At 35.3% G+C, this 19,997-nt stretch overlaps 1 non-coding gene across 1 annotated transcript; it reads left to right on the top strand.

Moving 5' to 3' along the window:
* Positions 1-7,114: 7,114 nt before the first annotated feature.
* Positions 7,115-7,188, top strand: Trnan-guu (transfer RNA asparagine (anticodon GUU)). Its single transcript has one exon. It is a non-coding gene; the product is annotated as a tRNA-Asn (tRNA).
* Positions 7,189-19,997: the final 12,809 nt, after the last annotated feature.

The following is a 19,997-nucleotide window of genomic DNA, read 5'->3' as shown; positions in this document are numbered from 1 at the left end:
TATAAATACTTGACAGTTACATTACCTAATGCTGGCTGTTTTGAAAATTCATGTCGTTGTATTGGTATTTTTTTTATTTTTTTTTTTGTAATCGCATTAACGGGCTTCATGGAAGTTGTTCGAGTGATTTCGTTATTTAACGCAGCTATCACACTTGGTAATCTTGCAACCCATTCGCGAGATCTTGCATCTTTCTGAATTATTTTCTTCGCATATTGATATCCAGATAACCGCTCAGCAGATATTCAATTAAATCGTTCAACAATTGCCTGATCACGATGAATTGCGGGATGTCCTCGTCTGATTTTGAAGTTAAGTTTTCGTTCAGAGATCATACTGCACCTAGAAACTCCTTGCCATGATCAAATTGTAATAGTTGTGGACATCGCAAGGGTCCTCGTTGATAAATTGGTTCAAAAGCAGAAGAAACTTCAGTTGCTTTTTTAATTTATAACGGTTCTGCTTCCTCATATCTACTTGCATCATCAACGACAGTTAACGCGTATTTGTATGTACGTGATTAACGTGTTCCAATTTTAATAGTATCATGTGGTAAAAATAAAATATCTGCTTGATGAACTTCATTAGGAATGCTGACATCGAAATGTGCAAGCAGAATTTATTTTTAGGTGGTGGTAGATAAATTTGCCATATTGCCTGTCGTGCTAACCATTTTGCAGCAACAGAACGTGTAACATTTGCTGCATCAGCGAGTTTACTAATTGCTGCTCTGCCTTTCCAATATCCTCTTGGCTATAATAAATCGATTTCATTATTTTTTATAATAATCGGTTGATTAATTACCGGCTCCGAATAATATCTTATCTTTCATGGCAGGTCTTACCAACCAATTAGCTAATAATTATCTGAAAGATTTACTTTTTATGGAATTTAACGAGTGAATCAACTCCACATCTGCAATATGTCGTTGTTGCAGATCTTTACTTTTATAAGGTACATCATGAGTGTGACATGATTGATCAATAACATTTATTGGATACTGTCCAGGTCTTGGTTGATCTCGCTCAAGACGGATATCAAATCGGGTTCCAGGACCACAATAATTATATCCAGGAAGATGTTTTTCTCCTGGGTATTTAGCCCATGGAGTTCCTGGTAATTTTCCTTAATGAAGTAACGATATCACCACCAATTTTATTATTAGAAATACATTTATATTTACTTGTACCACATTTTACACATTTACCTGTAAGCGCAGATCTTTCATTTTTCGTTATTATTGCGGTTAATCCACTTGTGGGGGTGACGCTCGACATCGAATACAATCTAGATCCATATTATTTATTACATTTGTACAACATGGATGTCATTGATTTCTCAGCGAAACGAAAACAAGAGTAAGTAAAACCTGTTTCAGCATTACCAAATTCTATCAGAATGATAATAATAGGTCCATCTGGGTCTGGTAAAACGCAATTATTACTTAATTTGATAATGAGATGGCTCAAATGGGATAAGTTATGTTTAGTGGCTCCGTCAGTTGATGATCAGAGATGTTACGATGTACTTAACGATTTTAATGAAAACGCAAAACTGTTGGAAGAAGATGGTAATGATATTATTGATTTTATCACCGATATTGATGAAGACCCATCTGTAGATGACCTTATTAGTGATGCTGCTGGGTAGTTTGGTAGTGTCTAATTCATTGGATTTGTTCCCATAGATTGGTGGTTCCTTTGGTATTATTATCCCAGATGGTCCAGGAGTTTGGCTTGAGTGTATTGTTTCTTTCCTAATGTTTTGATTTATTGTTTTTTGCTTAATTTCCTGTTGTTGGTTTGTTTGCATGTTTCTAGGATTGGTTATTTCATTTTTGGTGAATTTTGTGGTGCTGGTTATGGTTATGTAGTCTAATTGTGGGGAGTTTAAGGTAAGTAGGTTACTGTCAAATTCATTTGTTCGGTTTGGAATAGTGGTGTCTTTATCTTCATTTGTGTGTGGTTTTTCCGCTTCCTTGAAGAGGATTGGCGATAGCATTGGCATTGTATTTATATTGTTCCCTGGAGTGTAGTTTTTTATTTCTAGTAGCTTCTCTTGGTGGGGGTGATATATTAGTTATGTCTGCTGGTTTGTGATTTGTTTGGTCTGTGTTTGTGACCAGAATTTGGGGTCCCAGTGTAATGTTGGTTGAATTGGAGTTTGCTGTGGTTGATACGACTTGCGTTAATCTTGCTTGTTTTACATGTTTTATTGGTGCTGTTTGGAGTTGTGATATATCCATTATTTTTACTGATTTGTTGATAGGGTTGTTTGGTGGTTTGTGTGTTTGCGTGTTTGGATTGAATAGAGCCATTTGTTTGGACCTAGTTTGCATTCTTCTACTTTAATTGCGTCTAGCATTGAATGAAGACTTATCTTTTGTTTTTGTCCTAACGCCCAGTCTACTCCTCCGCTCCAGGTCTCTCCTTTGTTCCTTTGTTTTCTGTTACGTGTTCCTATCGTTCCTTTGTTCGAGTGTTCCTTTGTTATGTGCACTTCCTTTGTTCACGGCTTGGCGGGTAGCTAATCGTTTCCTCTTCTTAGTATTATTTCTTTACTCTTGTTTTCCTGTTCCACGTATAGCTCAGTATACTGATAAAAATGATGATATGCCAAAATATATAATGAAATTATACCAGTAATTCATATTAATTGCTACATTGCTAGAAACCTGTAATGAATACGTACTATCTAATTAACTGTTTTAACAAATAGGGAACTGAAGGAGTGAAAATGGAATTGTGATGAACCAAGAAAACAACATATATGTCTTTAAAAAAAAAAAAAATTACAGAATCTCTTCTTTTAATAGCATATCCATAAAAGTGGGCAAATAACTCCCTCAACCATACACCAAAATGAAAAAGCGAGTTTGCAAAGATTGTTGCTTAATTTTTTTTAAAAAATGAAACAAAATAAAAAAAGAAAAGCGGATGCCTTTTGACAAATCTGAAAGCAATCGTCTAAAAGACTCCAAAGTGGCCAGATTATTAATTTCAAACAGCTGATGATTGTAAGTTAGAAAATATGCAGGGCCGGATCATGTCAAGTGTTGGGGGAGGGGGTGGGGGTTTACAAAATATCAAAAGGGTAATGACTTTCCTTGAAAGGGCACAAAAGCAAAAGTCTATATGTCTGTTTACTCATAGTGTGCATAATTCCTAATAAACGTGTCAACGTGTGATAGAATAAAATGATGGTAAAATTTCAAGTGACTGTACGTGTGTGTGTGTGTGTGTGCAGCTTGTTTTTTTTAGCTTCCAGCCCCCCACTCTCTGGCTTTGAAATGTGTTGGATTCCTTATAGTTAAAATTCTGGTGTTGAGTCATTTCAGCTGTTCGCATTACCTCTTCTGAGACTGGATATCCACTTGTAAAGACTTATAATGATTGTAAACATTTTATATTTCGTATTTTAAAATTGGTATTGTTAAGTGTTCCGATACTTAGGTCGATACTTTGTGTAACTACTGACATGGTGTTTATTTCTTACCCATTTTGAGCCACCGTACTGCAATTACATTATTTGTCGCAAGAATACGAAAATCTCGTTTTATACGGAAGTGGACACAGTATGTTCCATTGGATGTTGTTTATAGCATAATTTACAATATTTCATGAATCCGGAATTAGAAATAAAGGATCAATAAACAAGCATGGCAAGTTTTATGATCAAATAAATTATTGTATTGTATTAGCGATTCGATTTTCATTAGCTGGCAGGGGCCAGTTTCTCATATTGGCCCCTGGCAAATTTCTTAAAGGAGACCAGAAACCAATGGAAATATAGAATAATAATAAAAGTACTATAGCAGAAAACCTTATTCTGAAGTATCATCTGCGACCGTAATGCCAATATTTAAATATTGGCTTATCTTCTAGGAGCTGAATTTCCGTGACCTCGTATGCAAAATTTCCGCGCCTATTCGGTTACTTTCGGGATGTGACATCATAGTAGCGACTCCAGCAGCCCAAGTGGAAGTTGCCAGAGTAAAAGACAAGACCATTTTGCGTTGCTTACGGGTGTATTAGAACATTAAGAAAAGCCTGTGGACATATTTTTTTTTTCTTTTCCGAAAGATAAAGGCATAATGAAAGAATGGGTCCATTATTACAAACAAGTCGATTTCAAAGCAACACCATACAGCACTATGTGCTCGTTACATTTCTCAAAGGAATGTTACGAGAGGGATCATGAAAAAATAGCAGCTCAAAGATACGCAAATGCTAGGCCTAGACTAAAAGTTGGCGCTGTTCCAGACATACCTTTGTACATTTTAAATCCTGGGAAACGTGTGAGATACGAAAATAGGCAGAAGGACGAGTAAGTGACCACAAAATGCAACAATCAATCCACATATCTTTTATCTAAAACAGCAGTGCTAAAAACAAATCTGATAGCCCGACACCCTGGGCCCCTTCTGGTTTTAGTACCGGCCCATCCTGTATTCAAAGTGAGGTGCCCGTCAGGCTTGTCGAAACAAAAATTGTTTGCCTGAGGAAACTTTGATCGCGCTGGTGAAATGAGTAAATGTATTTTCAAGATGTTGACATACATGCCTTAACACGGGACAATCTAAATCAAATCACCACTGTCCTAGGTGAAATTTAGATTTGATTTTAATCAAATGGAAGCTTTGCTAAAAATAAGATTCTAAACCTGTCGTGTTTCGAGAAAACACAATTTTCAGTACTCTTATAACAATTAAAAAATTTTTAAAAAATGCATTATATACATGTAGTATGCATAAACAGTAATCTGTAGTAATTGGAACTGATATAAAACTATTCCTTGGGCAGTTTAAAAAGCAGCGATTAAAAAATAAGAGGTCAAAGTTTCACATTAACTGTCTGACAATAGAACGGGGGGGGGGGGGCTATTGACCCCCACTCCCCTTGCCCCAATGTGCGACCGCCCATTTGACGTGCCTTTTCTCCCTGTGATACGCCTTATTATTACCCCTTGACAAGCCCCTTTTGCATATTCTGGTCAGTTCTGGCTAAATTGCAAAATAGCTCAAGTTTTGATTTAAGTACGCAAACAATAAAGCCAGTGTGACTAATGAACATAATCCTTATCTTTGCATTGATCTTGTGAAAAGGACTGCCCTTCGGACATACTTCAAAAGAAACCATGTTCGACAGTGTGTGTATGTGTAAGCACCAGCAATTGATTACCAAATAAACCATGCCTATTTTGTTGTTACTTACGATTCCATGGACTTCATTTTAACAGTTCAAATCTGCAGTCACAAGTTACCCTACATGTGGCAACTGTTTTTCTCAAGTTTTATGCCCCACCTTATTTCCTAATGTTTAAGTCTTAATGCATGTAACACTGTTTGCTGAATAAAATATTTATTCAGAATTAGTTCTTTAGGGCCACATATACTGCATGGTATATTTTGTTTTATTCCTTGTAATTTAATCATGGTAATTAAACTTTTCATATACGGTAGAGGAATGTCAGGTGTTAACTGGCCGAGCTTCTTTGGCGGAAATGGAGATGTGATTTTGTTTGCAGAGAAAATTTCAAAGTGATCATTCATTTAAACTAATTGGTGACAATTTTATTCTTTAAATTTTTTTTTTACTATAGTACTGTTGTAGTTGTTTTAAAAAAATCTGAAATTTACTTGAATAATGTTTAATCTTCACGTTCTATTTACTGAAGAAGAAAAAAAAAGAAGAAAAAAACTGTTGTATGATATTAATTATTTCGTCCAGCGCCGGGTTTAGACGTGTGTGCGTGTGATTTGAAATTTTAATGTAGCTTTAACAATTTTTCAGTCATATCGCTACGATGTCTGCAGTGTGGCAGTTTGGACTGTGGATTGCATACGTCATATTTAAAAATGGTTTGGGGTTGGGTTTTTATCTTCTGACAAATGAAAATTGAGACATAATGTAATAATCGGGACTTCGCTGCGCAAAATTGAGAGATACTACGAGATCGGGAGGTAGATGAGGAAATACCCCCAAAATCGGGAGGTTTTTCTCCCGGATTGAGAGTTGACAGGTATGAACTGTCTGGGCTTGTGGAATTTCATTCAGGAATTTAGTTTATTTAAGTCACCTGCCCGGGGCCTGTGTCTAACAAATTTCTTTTAGCACTTACCAGTACAGTACATAAACTATTATATCAGACTGTAGATTTAACTTTTGAATGTGCAACCCAAATGTGATCTCCTGTCTACCTCGCTCGCCAATGTTTATGTTTGTATTCGAGGACTGGCTAGAATAGCGTCACGGTACCACGTGATCTGTTTTCTCATCAAAACTCGGAAAAACTCGGCAATTTACGGAATCGTGGTATCTTCCACGCAATATAATCACTACCCGCTTACGATATTTAATTTATAAACATTGCAGTCAAATTAAAATCTGTAGAGAATTACATACGCAAAAGGAAAATTTTGATTTCTAGTCTCCTTTAAGTATATTGTTTGAGTGTTTGAACTATTATTGTGTAAAGAGATGGATATATGTGAACTAGGTGTTTCGGGCTTGTGCTGTTCTTGAAATTAATGTGAGGCATGTTAACCTCCCATAGTCATTGAACAGTATGTAGCCAGTGACTTACCAGCAGTTGGCTAGGAATTATAGCTAGCATCCCATAGCAGTAAACACATGGTTTCAGGGCAAGTAGAATATCTCAAAAAACGGCTTGGATGGTAACTATTCTGAATCGCATCAAGCTGTTTAGTAGATAATGTTTTTTTCAAAAGTATCACCCAGGGAAATGGCTTGCATTTGCGCTGTGAGCACCACTTGCTGTCAAAAATGCCCTTCGCATGTGAAAAATGCATGTATACAATAGAGGATGGGGTGCATAACAATTTTATTCAAAGAACTTTAGTAGACTTATCATGACGTGTGTGATATGATTATGTTGTGCTTCATAATACCTATCCAGATATATAGACCTTTTTGACCTCACTCATGTATTATTTTTTTGTGGAATTTTTATATTAGGCAGGTGCATGTGACATTAAATTCGTACATAAAAACTGTCCCCTTTCCCCTTTAATACTGCGATAATATGGTTCGACATCTTGTGCAAGGCAGAGCAGTGAAATTATAGAGAATCAAGGAATATAGGTCTGTATGTCGTCTCTGTGGCGCAATCGGTTAGCGCGTTCGGCTGTTAACCGAAAGGTTGGTGGTTCGAGCCCACCCAGGGACGAAAACAAATTTTGTAGTCAACTATTTTTTATATTTTTTAAGTTTGATTACTATGTTTATGCGCTCAAATTATTTTTAACAGTGTTTAAACTGTATGGCCACGACTCAATCATGATGTTCAAGGTAATACAAACCCGTTTGTTTATACCCCCCTACCGTTTTCAATAATGGAATCTTTAATGTGATAAAAAGTGCAAGGAACTTAGTCAATTCTTTCATTGATTTACAGATTCTAACCTGACTATGCGTAGAGTGGCCCTAACACCGTCATTTTATGCGCGTTTCATGCTTAACGGAATTTTTAGTGTAATAGAATGACATGCCCGGATCCATTTCTAGTTTCTGGAGAAGTCCATTTTCAGCAAAGGGGTGTATCATGACTACAGATGTACATACAAAAGTCGTCTGCTTCCGATATTTACAATGTCGAATCAAGCAAAGGAAAATAAAGACAACTACAAATTTGCTTTTCATGTGGATTTAACAAGCGGTTTAATCTCTATGTTCATATATGCAAAGGGATATAATTACAAACTATCAACGTTGCCGAACAGGATGAACTACGTCATTATGTTGTCTGACGGAAATAAACTAGCATAGGCTAGTTTACGCAATATGGCGCCGTGTTAGTATGGAAAGTCCGTTAAGCATAAAATGGTGTAGGGGATGCCAGCATTAGTGCCATTCTGGTCACAGTCAGTTAGAAATTATAAATCAATGATTCAATTGACTTAGTTCTGTGCACTTTTATCACATTAAACATTCTCGTTTTTTTTAAAAATCGGATTGGGGTACAAACAAACGGGGATGTAGAGTCAGACTAATTGTCTCAAACCGAGAATTGCACGGTTTATTTTGTTCTTTATATTTTACATTTATGATTTCTTTTACTTAACAGTGCTAGTAACGTTATTCATTACAACGTCATATTAGGGTCCTGACAACAAATATGATGGAAGAAACGTCTTTGGTATCTTTAAAAAGTTCCATTTTTTCAGAAAGCCCCGTCCACCCTCACTGCATAGGAAAGTCATTACGAATCGCAAAAAAAAAAAAAAAAAAAAAAAATGCACAATCTTATACTCTAGAATGATAATAGTTTCTAAACCTGCAGTAAATGCAACGAATTCTTGTGGAATTATGAAAATCAGTTATTATATATTCTCATAATTTTAGTCAACACTGAACATTGCCAGTCGTGTTTGTTCTCACATATATATATATATATATATATATATATATATATATATATATATATATATATATATATATATATATATATATATATATATATATATATATGCACTGTAGGGGAGTGAACTTTTCACAACCCCTTGCACATATGTACGCTCAAATAAGAAGTTCTGATGTGATCTTAATTTCGTGTACACTTGATTTATATGAATTGCTATATGTTCCCTTTAGTAATATTAATTAAATAAAAACACAAGTTAACATTCAAACTTGTTTTTAATAATGTGCATGAAAACATTGAATTTGCAGCGTTCGTTGTCATGAACAGTAACAGGGCGGCCATTTGCATCTATAGCAACACTACGATTCGAGTCAAAAACATCCACTTGTTACCAATGACATTTCAAATCCCTGTCTTCAAACCGCTTCGGTGGCCTAGTGGTTACAGCGTCCGATTCAGATGCGGGAGGTCGTGGGTTCGATCCCCGGCCGAGTCCTACCAAAGACTTACAAAAATGGTACTAACAGCTGCCTCGCTTGGCGCTCAGCATTAAGAGGTTAGTGTTAGGACTGGTCGGCCTGGTGTCAGGATAATGTGACTGGGTGGGACATCATGCTACATGTCTGCAGCATGATGCCCCAGTGCTAGACATCACTTTAAACTGCCACACTGCAGACATCGTTGCGATATGACTGAAAATTGTTAAAGCTACGTTAAAAATCCAAATCACACACTAAAGGAAACATAGCAATTAATATGAATGATGTGTACACGAAATTAAGAATCACTAAAGAACTTTTTGAGCGTACATATGTGCGAGAGGTTGTGAAGAGTTCACTCCCCTACAGCGCACTGTTTATGGCCGTCAGTTTTATCTCCCATATAACATGAAAACTTGTATGTGGTATAAATAAAATATATGTATAGTATGTACGCTGTATGAATGATATACCACTCGCTGCATACATTTTTCATTAAAAGGAAACTCGGCAAGCCTCAATACGATTTCGCTACCAACGTCATGCTTACTAATAATTCGTTTAGGAAGAGTATGTCTTTAAGTTACAGTAAGTAATATTCTGGTATTTTAGACCAAACATTACATTCAATAAAATACTTTCATTGCAAATAATGTTGGCATTAATTTGGTACATTTAATTCTTACACATTTTTTTTTTTTTTGGGGGGGGGGATTATTGTAAAGGTATTTGCCATTTAATTATTCACAATATATTCCAAAATCATGCAATTTCAGAATCGTGTGAAGTTGGTAAGCTTGACAGAATGATTTTTATATATCTCACTTTAACATCTACAATGTAAAACTTATTATATATATATATATATATATATATATATATATATATATATATATATATATATATATATATATATATATATATTCTTTTCCGCTGGACTTCATGATGAGAGTTCATCTTTCTTACAGTTGATACCGTACCCCTCTCTCTCTCTCTTCTCAATGATGTAAACATTTTAATTATTGGTCAGTTCGAAGCTAAATGGAAAGCACGACAGTATACAATTCTCAACTTAAGTTAACGACTAATCGACAATGTTACGCATAATATTTCATACATACTATCAGCATCACTGAATCTGCATTAAATACAAATCGTCGCCTCAACGTGGTTGAGGTTAAAATTTCAACTTTTACCGTACAATGGAGCAAATAAAACAATTGTCAAAGACAAAAAGACGATTGTAGTTAAAATCTGCTACCTAAGAAGAGTTGTGTTTTTTCCAGAAAGTTTGGCTAATGATAAAGCTATCAAACCAATATCAGGAAAATTATATTAGTATCTTTATACTAACTGTATAACCCGCAGATAGGTGCAAAAAAAGGGGGTGGTGTGTGTCTCCGATTTCGCCTGTACACATGTTTTGGCTTACATCCCGTAAGACGTAATAGCTGACCACTAAATGTTTACTCCCCATTCCAGAAAATAATTCTGCAGGCGCCCCTTCTACGATCTGTTTACGTTTTCCAATAGGCAGCAATGTCCTTATATGTAACACCAAAAATAAAACGAGTCTGAAGACGGAAGTAGTTATCAGCTGAACTAATATGGCGGACGATCCAACAGAAAATATCGAGTACAGATGGTAAGCGACATTTTACACGTAATTCTACAATGATATCCATCAATTCTGTTATCAAATAAGATGACTATCTAATTTCTTTCAATATATGTAAAGATCATGTTCATTATTTTGGATAATAGGCTGAAAACGCGCCGGATATGACTCACACACGGCTGCTCCGTTGATACACCTTGGCTGGTATTATTACACTATCCGCGAAATAGAGGTACTAGTATTAGTGCTCTATCTGCATTGTATCAAAAGTGTTGCAATTAAAACACTGCATCAAAACAATAAATACACATTTTCTGTCGATGAAAACTGCTATCATTATATTGAATTATGGGGGGGGGGGTCATGGCAAATACTGCCTGAAATTTGCCACTGGTCAAGGAATAATCTCCAAAAATAAAAATATCTTTATCAAAACGCAAGTATATAACTGCTGGTTGTCAAAAGGTTATGCTTCACAGTCAAACCAAAAGGAATTCTTTTTTTTTTCTAACTAAAAGTATGGCTTAAAATTTGAGTCTTGTAGTCATGTGACTATTGTCAGCAGAATAGTTGTTGTCTTTACATGAATGAAACATAAATCGATCACGAACCATTTCCGTGGCTCCTGTTCCGCCATTTGTATTGTTGCCGATCCGCTTTGATTGACCATAGTATACACCAAGGTGTGAACGTACCCCAAAACAAGTTATAGCTGAGCTCATGACATTAATGCCACTCACGTCCTCCCATTTCAATTACTTTAAATGTACTTGAGGACATAATATTAAATGGAAGATACGAACTTTTTTGTTTTTGCTTCTTATTTTCACATGCTGGTGTGACAATGATAAGATCAAAGACATTCAAAATAACTCATTTTCATAACAGCCATGATCTTTACAATGGCCGATTATTTACGACACCAATGGCTGGAATCGAACTTGGTCGCTGTGACGAGAGTCCACCTCATTTCTATTTCTATTATTGATGTTTCACTAAAGAGTTAACATTTACAGTAATCGTAAAGTTCTGGAGAATAATTTGTTGAAGCTAAAGAAAATTGTCATTATTTTGAATGAAAGTACCATTCTACGAACCAGGTCGTTGGTAATTCTGTACCACATAATATCAGCAGTACTGGAAGAAGTATATTATACACCTGTCATGTGGTAAATAGAAATCATTGAACTTATTTTACGTAAAAGCCTCTTTCACTGGTCGGACACTTGACTGTTTGAATCCGAAAATAACATTCCCGACTTAAATGTAAGCCATACACAAAATTTGGCCCGGGTATAAAAGAAAACAATCTAATTATTTTTACGGAAGCAGGTTTATAATATCAGTCTCTGTGACCTACTGATCCCAAAACTACTGGAGCTTTTTTGGTCTAAAATGCAAGCCCTCCACAAAGGTAGGCCATAACTTGTTGCACAGGACTTGAGTTTTGTTGTTGTTGTGGAAACCGTTTCCCGCTGACACTGATCATTAAAGCCCTAGATCAATTAGTGTCACCCTCGTCTAAAATACACGTCATCTACAGTGTTTAGTTGATGCATATGGTGAAGAACTATTGTGGAAATTGATTTTCATTCTTTCAGTCCCTATGATCTTGACATTTGACATTCTGACACCAAAAGGAATAGCCATCTTCCTTGTCTGAAATGCAAGCCAACACAGTCGATAAAACACTCGCGTGGTAACCATTTTCCTTCTTAGAATTACTGCATCCTTGACTTGTGGACCCCAAAATCAGCAGGCGTCATTCTTATCCAAAAAGAAAACAACAAACAAACAAACTATTTACAACATCTGCTAAAGGTATATGCCATACAAGTCAAATTATACTGTCTGTGACCTCTAACACTGACCCCGAAAACCACTGATTTCTCCCTCTTCCCTAACACTTGCTGCTTAGACAGTTTGGTAGGTAACTGCAGATGGCGGAAAACTGGAAACGTTGTGATGAAACGAAACGGATGATACGAACAAATATTGGATAGACAGATATTACAAGAGAATACAGCCCGACTTGTGGCTGTCGATGGGCAATCTTGAAAGTATATATATTGCACGAAGTGGCTAAGAGGAAGAATATTTATGTTCAGCAGGGTCAGTTCTACTGGAAATTATCATCCTTTTGATATGATCAGAAAATGTACCAAACAAAACATCTTGGATGGGTAAGCAGACCAATAAAACGTCACCGTGGCAAGTAAAAAAAAAAAATCTTAAGGAAAACAAACAGCAACAATCAAAGCAGAAAAAGAGCAAATAAAATTATATCAGGCACATTTCATGTAAAATGGTCTTTTTAAACGATCGGTTTTGATCCAAATAAAGTCAATATCACATATTTAATTTTATGTAATAGCCAGCTTTTCCAAATATGCTTTACACACATATTTTGCCATTTTGGGTCTAGAAATGACCGAGCCACGGAAATGGTAATGAACTGATATGGGCCGAGATGATCCAAGAGTCAAGTGTCTTCACGTCTTCAACTAAGCAAAAAGAATCATAACGGCTTTTAAAAGCCCCGATTAGGACAACTTCCAACGTATATACTGCCTCAAATGTATAATTCTAAACATTTTCCAGCTCTTCCCATATTCGTTGAATAATCAATTAATACTGCACTCGTCTTGCTGAAATACTAGTACTTTAGTGTTGTTTTTTTTAATTTAAAAAATGGGGCTGATGCAGATGGGTTTATCACAATTGGCCCTATTCTCTGCAATGCACTGAGCTGGACCCCGATTCATTCGACCCTGGAGGTTTTTGTCGTTTCCGCCTGAAATGCGAGTAGGAAAGACATTTTGGGGGCTATTTCTGAATACATCCTAATACATCAACTTTCAACAGATTTTCCATTAGGCTAATGTCTAAGTTGTATTAGAAACATCGTTTTCCATTTGTTATTGTGCTTGCGCCAAAAGGTCTAAAATCCGGACACAAAATCGGATTCCGACCACGAGCGAATTTTGGGTGGAAAAAAAAAACGGGTCCAAATAATTAGGTTTTTCCCTCTGTATTTTGTAGTGCAACTAGAACGTCAAGATTATTTGGTTTCATTGTAGAGCTATATCTGTCTGCTTTTTTGTAATACCACCCACTTTGGTGCATCTTAAAAGACCTTGATGCTGCAGAGCTCGGAAGTAGGGTGCAGCCTGATCACGCCTACAGGGGGGATTGGGACTGAACGAGTTAAGCAAGTTTTTGGAAATTTCTTAGAAATTGTCAAAGAATGGCTATTTTTATAATTTATGTTCAATACTGATGCACAAATGATGAAATAGATAAGTAATATTCAGTTTTGGTGGTGTCACCAAAATTCACCCATTAACTCTTTCAGCGCAAGTAATATTCAGATTTGGTGATGTCACCAAAATTCACCCAATAACTCTTTCGGCCCTGGAGGTTTTTGTCGTTTTCGCCTGAAATGCGAGTAGGACGACATTTTAGGGGCTATTTCTGAATACATCATAATACATCGACTTTCAACAGATTTTCCATTAGGCTAATGCCTGTTGTATTAGAAACATCGTTTTCCATTGGTTATTGTGCTTGCGCATGAGCAGATGGGTAAAAGTTGGACTTCTTTTTTTTTTGTTGCTTAATGGACCCATAATTTTCGTATGGAGACCACTCTTTATTCCAAATGCCCACCTTATCCTAGTTTTTGCAACGGTTCACCTGTCTGTGTACAGTTCAGACCGGTGTGCCTTAGATCTGAGGCCAAAAGATCTAAAATCCGGACACAAAATCGGATTCCGACGACGAGAGAATTTGGGTGAGGAAAAAAAAAAGGGGTCCAAAAAATTAGGTTTTTCCCTCTGTATTTTGTAGTGCAACTAAAACGTCCAGATTATTTGGTACTATTGTAGAACTATATCAGTCTGCTTTTTTTGTAATACCACCTACTTTGGTGTATCTTAAATGATCTTGATGCTGCAGAGCTCGGAAGTAGGGTACAACCTCATCACGCCTACAGGCGGAATTGGGGCTGAATGAGTTAAGCAAAGAGCTTGTGTTGGAAACCAGAATATGGAAAAAGATGGGCATTTTGGGGCCAGAACTGGACGAAATAAAGCACTACTAAAAATCCAACTACGTACAAAGGCGCATGATCAATTGGCTCAAATGCAATATTCCTGAGTAATATCATGCTGCAGAAAACAAGGTTAGGTGGAGGGGAAAACAGGTGCCATAACTCGTCCAAAATGATACTGTGAAACACCTGAAATTAAATTTCAGGGTCTCTTCAGCATCAAGCAACGTGTTGCATTGGGTTGAAGTTAAGTTCTGTAAATCAAAGGCAGAGAACAAAGCAACCAGTGGCAACAAACTCCATGAAATAATGTTATGAAATGCTTGAAATAAACTTTCTTAAGTTGACATCAATTTGAACCCACATGTCAAATTCGTCTTAAGATCCAACAAACTGTAGTAAGTTATCTTGCTGAAGTCGAATCAAGATTACAAGCAATCAAATGGCAATTACTCTAAACTCAATAAAGACCAATGCAAGTCAACAGACAGTGTTATTGCCATGAATTGTTTTGACAACCCATGAAAGAGACAGCAAACACTCAAGACAATGTACAGACAAAACTGTATTAGATATGTTGAATGGTTCCTGAACTATGCTGGCTACAAGGATCCACTGTAGTGGAAATTTAACAAGGTAAAAGAACCAAAACATTAAACATTAAAAAACATTGAAAAGCACATTTACATGTTCATTTACCAAACGGCATCTAGTCTAGTGTATGCTGTACTGTTACAAGAGCCTCGAGGTTTCCACATTCTAATGATAATTCTTCAAGTTATTTTCAAAGGGTTTTTCAAATTTTAGTTTAGTGACTGCATCCACACCCGACAACAGATTTGAATCATTTGTACAAAACTGAAATCTCCTCAAAGCCAGGACGCTTTCTGTTAAACTTGAGCATACTTTGTTTAGTGGTTATGGAGACAAAGTTGAAAGGATTTTCTAGTTTAAGTAATGTCAGCCATATTTGATAATGGATTGGCACTACTTATATAAACTTGGAAGCCTTTATACAGCACGGTATGTGCAAAATTTGTTTGCAACGGGTCTGGTGTATTGTAGAATGAAGTTGCAAATGGCAGTTGTTAATGTTGAGATAAAGTTGGCAATAGTAATTTTTCATGGATGCTGGAGGATTCATGCTGGACAAAGGACCGTACTTGTAGGCTAACTTGGCCTTATCTCCAGATGCAATTAAAAAAACAAGCAATACTTTCATGGAACACAGATATCCCACCACAGTGCCCGAAAAATTCAAGCCTAACCAAATTGTGATGGATAAATGAATATACACAAGAATCAACAAAGGTAACACAGAATCCTCCACCACTATCATGGAGGGACATAAAAATCAAAAGAAAAAAAATCGACCCTGGATGGTTGGTGCTGGCTTAGTGGAGTGTACACTTAGACCAATCTGATACCATAAATAGTCTAAAGGTTAAAACCTCGAGTTAATATGACTTTCCATGCTGGAGTAACAATAACAAGATTTTCAAGATGGCCAGATTGGATGTTTAAATGACACCATTATCATTTAGGACTCAACTGACCTCATCAGAAGTATTCTGCTGAAAGTCACATGTCGATACAACTTCCTGTTCAGGAGAAGTATCAATCATGATCACTATTAATATTTCCATGAATATTGACCAAAATACCTTCTCCATCATATATAATGTAGCCCCAAAACATGGCATCCAATCCAACACTGTCCTAGGCATTTTGGTCTTCGTCGCTGGTTATCAACATTTTCAGTTTTCACCATCGATGATAATCTGGGTTGCATTGGAAAATACATTTTCATTCCAATCTATTTACACCATGATTCTTTTCCTTGTTTCACTTCATGCAATTTATTTTCGTTTTTTGCAGATAGTCCTCCAAACTGTTTTCTTTCAACCATAATCATGCAGTTCATGCTGAACGGTTCTCATTGATGCTTTTCTGGGTACATATTGGTTGTAATTCTCTGTAATCTCTCTCAAACTGTTTTTCTTTTCGACTCACTGTTGCTGATGATCTCCCCTGAGCATCATTAGGCTTCCTCCATTCACAGCATCTGCCATTTTCCACATTTGCTTGTTATTCAAATTTACTCACAAGCAATGAAATGTTAATCTTATGAATACTGAATATTTTTGCACGTTTGCGACTTTCACTTCCCTAACAGTATTTTATAGCCAGCTGTTATTGATCAGTCTACATTTTATGCCGCATGACATACACTGTGACGTGACATTTCAAGATGTTGAAAGTGCAGATCACTCCCGTTTTACTGGTGCACTCATCAAAAAATGTCTAAAACATTTTTTTCAGATGTATGCAAAATTTTTGGCACAGCACTATATATATATATATATATATATATATATATATATATATATATATATATATATATATATATGTATATGTATGTATGTATGTATGTCTATGTGTGTGTGTGTGCGTGTAAGACATGTCAATATTTCAGGAAACTTCTACTGGGTATCCAACATTCCTAATGATTGGTTACCCACTGAAAGGAAATTTTATTAAATGTGAACCTGAACTGCTTTGTTGTAGTTTATACATGTCAACCCCCAAGACAGGTAGGTGTAAGTGTAGTTATTACTTATATAAGCGGCAAAATGGCATAACAAAAACAAAGTCTATTACATGCTATAATTACTTAAAACTATGAAAACGTACATTTATTTTACTACTTACCTGGATCTGCAGTTGAAATTCAAGTCACGAATTGGCTAAACCCATATAGATTAGGAGCTGGTACAAGAGTGTAGACACAAAAATAAATTTATGAACAATTTATGTGTAATACTCAATTTACCAAGGCTATATGTCTACAGTAACTTTCGTGAATGGCTGTGAAATCCACAAATGTCGAATGCTGCATTAGATCACTGTCAAATTCTTTCAAAATTTGTAAAGTGCTATTGACTGGTCCTTTTCCAAATGCACCATGTTTTTGTGTTGAACAAAATCCCTCTCCTGTATTATTTTTCAGTCACATCAATAAAGCTCGTTTCTCTTAATATCTGGCACCATTTTCTTTTCAATTTAAACTGGTCTGCTATGTATGTATCAAAATAGAATGAACCTGAGGCATGTGGTTTCACATTCAAGAAACCTGTTGGTTTTCTTTGAACTGTTTCATGTACAGTTACTATAAATTGAAAATAAGTTAGGAGTTCTAATGAAGAATAAATGTGCATCAGCCACGTCCCACGATACAAGCCTCAAACTGATCTTTATTCTCATTCTCACTCGCTCCCGATGTCTTTGATCTGAACTTGGAAACATGTTTAATTTGTGTTTTTTTAAAAGAAAATTTTAACTGGTCCCCAGTTGCCCATTTTATTACACAGGTTATTCTCAACGGAGAGGTACCCAAGTACCTGGTTACTCGATAGCCTCTTTAATATGTTTGTGTGCATGCATGTGTGCGAGAGATCCCAAAATGGTTGATTTGCTGGAAAAAGCTGACAAATGAACTCAAATGACTATTTGCTAACTCAACATTTTTTTTTTACATATGTTATCAATAATTGTAAAATGCAATGGACCAGTTTCACAGTACATGAAAATAACACTCAGAGATTATCTCACAAACTCTTGACATTCCAAAATAAGCTGCTCACTGCTGGGAGATTTACAATCAACCAAAATGTCAGAACATGAGAAGTATATCGATTATAGCCTAAGGATTTAGTTTTTAACTGTCAAAAAGTTAAAATAAATCTTAAATCTGAAAAATGATAGTGCCAGTGGACAAACAGTCATGCTAGTATTATGCCCTAATTTACTGGAAAAAGGATGCATCACTGTTAAAATAATAGGTTAAGTGTAATGTTGACATTCAACATTTTACAGTCTATGATGGCTCTCCAAAAGTGCTGAATGGACTGGAGATTTATATTAAAACATCAGAAATGAATTTCCATCAGATTTATGACTATTTATTAGAGAAAACGAAAACAGAGCTGACAAGTTGTGTCACTGAGATTAAAGTTTGAGGGAACAGAGACCTTATTTGTGTATGTAAAATGTGATTGTATCCATGAAAATAAAATACCAAAACTACAGAATAATTTTATTTTAATTAAAATACCAAAACTACAGAATGTTATTTTTCATTAAAAAATATCTTACTAGAATAATGATATTTTAATTAAAAGTGCACAAGGTATTAGAGGCTTATTTAAAATACTAAACTACAGAATAATTTTATTTTACTTTTATACCCAACAATAGAATAACTTATTTTAATTAAAATACCAAAAGCTAAAGAATATTAATTTAATTAAAAAATACCAAACCATAGAATAATTTTATTAATATACCAAAAACTACAGAATAATCTTAACTGAAATACCAAAACTATAGAAAATGTTATTTTAACTGAAATACCAAAACTATAGAAAATTTTATTTTAATTGAAATACCAAAACTATAGAAAAATGTTGATTTGATTAAAATACCATAACAATAGAATAGCGTTATTTTCATTAAATATTGAAACTATAGAATAATTCTATTTTAAATAATATACCAAATTAAAGAATAATCTTATTTAATTAAAATACCAAGCAATAGAACAATTATTTTAATTATAATACCAAAACTACAGAATAATGTTATTTTAAATTAAAATGTTTAGACAATACTCAGACTCAGATCCAGGATTATGCAGACATTTTCAGACTTTGAACAGTCATTAAGTCAGTGACTAGTACAGTTTACTACACTCTAAAATCTGTACATTGGTATTAGTCTTATCGGACATAGGAAAATTTTATTTTAAATTTAAGTTTGACAGAAAGGGTTGGGATGGGTTATTACCTTCTGAATCTGCAATGATTGTGATTATTTTTCCATTGATTGTATATACATCTAAATATTTGACAAATATTTTAAAACTTCAAAAGAAATTGCTCAAATTAGTCAAGTGCAAAATAAGATGAAATACATTTTTATACAAACTTTTAGTATAAAACCAATTTCTAAGAGACATTTTTCATTTGCTTGGCTGTGTGCGTTTTTTTAAAAACATTGGGGAATAGTCAATCATCATTATTAAAGATCTAAATATTCTGAATGCTTTGTTTATCAACACTATAAGTACATTTACATAATGTCATGACATTATTCAGACTTTCCAACACCAATCTCCACTTCCATATATAGAACATTCACCCAGCAGTGATAGCCAATGTTTGATTGTTTGCAATCGATATCATGAACAGCAACTCAGTCAAAACACGTATTGTGAAAGGGGTCCACTGTTTGGCTGGTATGCTTTCCCAATTGTTTAAACACTGTACTGCCTGAAGTGACTGCACCTCCTGGTGTTTACTATTTACATTAAACATTATTAACATTATATCCCACCATATGCTTTTAAACTATATTGTATCACAGTGTGTCAGCACATATCATACATTCACAACAAAATACATATAAG

This window comes from Sinohyriopsis cumingii, chromosome 11 (genome assembly GCF_028554795.1).
Source record: "Sinohyriopsis cumingii isolate HCF-2022 chromosome 11, ASM2855479v2, whole genome shotgun sequence".
In the NCBI taxonomy this organism is placed as follows: Eukaryota; Metazoa; Mollusca; class Bivalvia; order Unionida; family Unionidae; genus Sinohyriopsis; species Sinohyriopsis cumingii.
Note: the sequence above shows the minus strand (reverse complement) of the source record. Positions and strands in the feature narration are given on the sequence as shown.